Source organism: Triticum aestivum, chromosome 2A (genome assembly GCF_018294505.1).
Source record: "Triticum aestivum cultivar Chinese Spring chromosome 2A, IWGSC CS RefSeq v2.1, whole genome shotgun sequence".
Lineage (NCBI taxonomy): Eukaryota > Viridiplantae > Streptophyta > Magnoliopsida > Poales > Poaceae > Triticum > Triticum aestivum.
The window spans coordinates 273,580,522-273,585,310 of record NC_057797.1 but is presented as its reverse complement, the minus strand read 5'-3'; positions in this window follow the sequence as shown (position 1 = coordinate 273,585,310).

Genomic DNA, 4,789 nt, shown 5'->3' with positions numbered 1-4,789 from the left:
GGCGGCTAGGGTTTCGGCCCGGGGTGGGCCGGCGGCTTATAAAGGCTGAGGCCTGGAGGAGTCCGGGCCTAGCACGGCCCGTAGGTCGGTTCAGATGTTTTTTTTAAATACTTACGCTCGAAAAAAAAACAAAAGGACTACTAAACGGACTCCAAAAATCCCAAAATAAATTTTCCCCGGCTTGTAAAATAAAGCCGCACAGGATAAACATTTATTTGGGGCCTAAATGCAATTTTGAAAAACGTGCATTTTTTTCCTAAATTCAAATAAAATAGCAAATAAAACCAAATAAAATCTTAAATGATCTTTTTATTAAATCCTCAATATTTCTTTATTTTGGGAAAGTCATTTTATTCCCTCTCTCATATTTTTTTGTAATAGAAATAATTGAAGATAAAATAAATAAAATCAAAAGATCCTATTTTCAAAATTTGAGACAACTCAAATATGAAAATAATGAAATCCCCAACTCTCTCCGAGGGTCCTTGAGTTGCGAAAAATTTCTAGGATCAACCAAAATGCAATAAATATGATATGCAATGATGATCTAGTGTATAACATTCCAAATTGAAAATTTGGGATGTTACAAACCTACCCCCCTTAAGATGAATCTCGCCCTCGAGATTCGGGTTGGCTAGAAAATAGGTGAGGGTGGTCTTTCAGCAATTCTTCCTCTCGTTCCCAGGTGGCTTCATCCTCCGTGTGGTGGCTCCACTAAACCTTGCAAAACTTGATAACCTTGCTGCGGGTGACTCGACTGGCATACTCTAGAATCTTAACTGGTTTCTCCTCATAGGTCAAATCACTATCCAACTGAATTGCTTCCAGTGGTACCGTATCTCTCAGCGGTATGTCAGCCATCTCTGCGTGGCACTTCTTCAACTGGGATATATGGAACATGTCGTGAACTCCCGACAATCCTTCGGGCAATTCCAACTTGTAGGCTACTTCTCCCATACGCTCCAAAACTTTGTATGGGCCTACAAAACGTGGTGCTAATTTTCCCTTAACTCCAAAGCGCTTAACTCCTCGAAGTGGTGATACTTGAAGATAAACTCGGTCTCCGACTTCGTAAACTGTCTCCTTGCGTTTAGAATCTGCATAACTCTTCTGCCTGGATTGAGCTACCTTCAGCCTGTCGCGAATTAATTTCACTTTCTGTTCAGATTCCTTTATCAGATCCGGTCCAAACAACTGGCGGTCGCCAACTTCATCCCAGGACAATGGGGTCCTGAACCTCCTTCCGTACAAGGCATCGAAAGGGGCCATCTTCAAACCAGATTGATAGCTGTTGTTGTAAGAGAACTCTGCATACGGCAAATTCTCGTCCCAGCTAGATCCGTAGTCTAGCACACAAGCTCTTAGCATATCCTCCAAAATCTGATTGACTCTCTCAGTCTGTCCATCTGTCTGCGGGTGAAAAGCTATGCTAAACTCCAGTCTGGTTCCCAAAGTCTCATTCAACTGATTCCAGAACTTTGAGGTAAACTGGGTTCCTCTATCTGATACAATGCTCCTTGGAACTCCATGCAGACATACGATCCTGGTCATGTATATCTTTGCCAACTTTGCACTGGTATAGGTAGTCTTCACTGGAATGAAATGAGCTACCTTTGTCAAACGATCGACTACAACCCATATCGAGTCATAGCTTGAACGTGTTCTGGGCAATCCTGTAATAAAATCCATGCCTAGATTATCCCACTTCCATTCGGGTATCGTCAATGGTTATAGCAATCCTGCTGGCTTCTGATGCTCTGCCTTCACTCTCTGACATACATCACAAACTGCTACATACTCCGCAATATCCTTCTTCATTCCGGTCCACCAGAAAATATCCTTCAAATCCAAATGCATCTTGGTACTTCCTGGGTGAATCGAATATGGTGAATCATGGGCCTCTTGTAAAATTAACTTCCTAATCTCCGGATCATTTGGCACATAGACATGGTCTTCAAACCATAAGGTATCGTGCTCATCCTCATGAAATCCCTTAGCTTTTCCTTTGCTCATTTTCTCCTTAATAGAAGCAATCTCCTTGTCAGTCCTTTGAGCTTCTCTGATCCTATCTATCAACGTAGACTGAATCTCCAATGCTGCTACATAGCCTCTCGGGACTATTTCCAAACATAGCTCTCGAAGATTTTCGGCTAACTCCCTTGGTAAATCTCCCGTCATTAAGGTGTTGACGTGGCTCTTACGGCTCAACACGTCAGCTACTATGTTAGCCTTTCCGGGGTGATAATGCAATTTCATATCATAATCCTTGATGAGCTCCAACCATCTCCTTTGTCTGAGGTTCAACTCCTTCTGTGTGAAAATATACTTCAAGCTCTTGTGATCCGTGTACACCTCGCAATGGTTTCCAATCAGAAAATGTCTCCAAGTCTTCAGTGCATGCACTACGGCTGCTAACTCCAAATCATGTGTAGCATAATTCAACTCATAAGGCTTAAGCTGTCGTGAGGCATATGAAACAACTCTTCCTTCCTACATAAGCACTGCTCCAAGTCCTCGATGTGAAGCGTCACAATACACCTCATAATCCTTGGTCTGATCCGGTAAAATCAACACTGGTGAGGTAACCAAACATTTCTTCAACTCCTGAAAACTAGCCTCACATTCCTCAGTTCATATGAACTTGGTATCCTTCTTCAACAGCTCCATCATAGGCTTCGCAATATTTGAGAAATTCTCACTAACCTCCGGTAGTATCCTGCGAGTCCAAGAGAACTCCGGATCTCTCCAACTATGGTTGGTGCTTCCCACTTGGTCATGGTATCAACTTTAGTGGGATCTACTGCTATACCTTCTCCGGATATAACGTGTCCGAGAAATCCAACTTCTTTCAACCAAAACTCACATTTGCTAAACTTGGCATATAACTGATGTTCTCTAAGCTTTCCAAGAACCAAACACAAATGCTCCTTATGCTCCTCTTCATTCTTCGAGTAAACCAGGATATCATCAATGAACACTACGACGAACTTATACAAGAACTCCATAAACACTTTGTTCATCATGTTCGTAAAATATGCAGGTGCGTTAGTCAGACCAAATGACATAACGGTATACTCGTACAGCCCATACCTAGTGGTAAAAGTCGTCTTGGGTATATCCTGTTCCCGAATCTTCAACTGGTGGTATCCTGATCGCAGATCGATCTTGGAAAATACCTTAGCTCCTTGCAATCGATCAAACAGATCATTGATCATCGGTAGTGGGTATTTGTTCTTGATGGTTACGTCATTCAATCCTCGATAATCAACAACCATCCTTAACGATCCATCTTCTTTTCTACTAGAAGTACTAGTGATCCCCAAGGTGAAGAACTTGGGCGAATGTATCCTTTGTCCAGTAACTCCTTAATTTGCTTCTTAATTTCCACCAAATCCTTTGCAGGCATCCTATATGGTCTCTTTGATATTGGCCCTGTGCCTGGCAAAAGCTCAATCAGAAACTCAATATCTCTATCCGGTGGCATGCCTGGCAATTCTTCTGGAAATACATTAGGGAAATCCTTCACTACTCGTACTTCCTCCTGCACAACTCCTATTAAACAATTTGCTTGAGTCCTCTTTGGCACATGTCGGGATACATACTTGATCCTTCTCCCTTCTAGGGTGGTAAGCAAAATTGACTTACTGGCACATTCAATATTCCCTTCATACTTTGATAACCAATCCATGCCTAATATCACATCCAATCCTTGAGATTCCAACACTATTAGGTCTGATGGAAATACATAGTTACCAATCCTTAATGGTAACCGATCACACCATAGACTAGCCATATATTCTGCTCCAGGCGAGGTTACTAACATGGGTGACCTAAGGGCTTGGGTTGGCAGTTTATACTTATCCACAAATCCCCTTGATATGTATGAATGCGATGCACCAGTATCAAAAAGAACGAGTGCAGTAAATGACTTAACCAAAAACTTACCGATTATTGCATCCGGCTACTCTTCAACCTCCTCCACGTTAACGTGGTTCACCTGTCCCCTGTTGAAAGGGTTCGACTTCTTCCTAGAGCTTCCATTGCCATTTCCATTCTGTGATTCAGGACATTCGTTGGCATAATGTCCGGTCTTCTGGCACTTAAAGCAAGTGACTTGGCTCAGGCCTTTCTTGGCTGGGGTTGATGGGTTGGTGCGGTTCTGGCCGTTGCTTCCTCCATTCCCATTACCAGTCTTGGGGCCATTGTGATTGTGCGAGCTACCTCCTCCATGGGTATGCTGGAAATGTCCTCCCAATCTAGGGGTAAAATGTGGCTTCTATTGAGCTCCAGAATTGTACCTTCCTTGTCCATACTTCCTCTTGCGATTCTCAATTTGCTGCTGCTTCCCTTCAATCATAAGAGCACGATCTACACCTCCTGGTAGTTGTTAAAGGTTGCTACCATCAACTGCATGCTCAACTCATCATTCAATCCTTCCAGAAACTTCTCCTGCTTTGCTGCATCCGTAGCAACGTCATCTGGGGCATAAGATGCTACTTTACTAAAGTCCTCCACATACTGGCCAACTGTCCGTCCTCCTTGGCGCAAGTTGCGAAACTCTCACTTTTTCATGGCCATAGCTCCTGCTGAAACATGGGCAGTTCGAAAAGCCTGCTGAAACTGGTCCCATGTGACAGTATCGATAGGGAAAGTGGCTGTGAAATTCTCCCACCATGATGTTGCGGGTCCTTCAAGCTGATGTGCGGCAAACTTCACCTTCTCTGCATCCGTGCATCCTGCTGTGGTCAACTCTCTAGCTGTCTTGTGGAGCCAATCATCTTCTAGTATC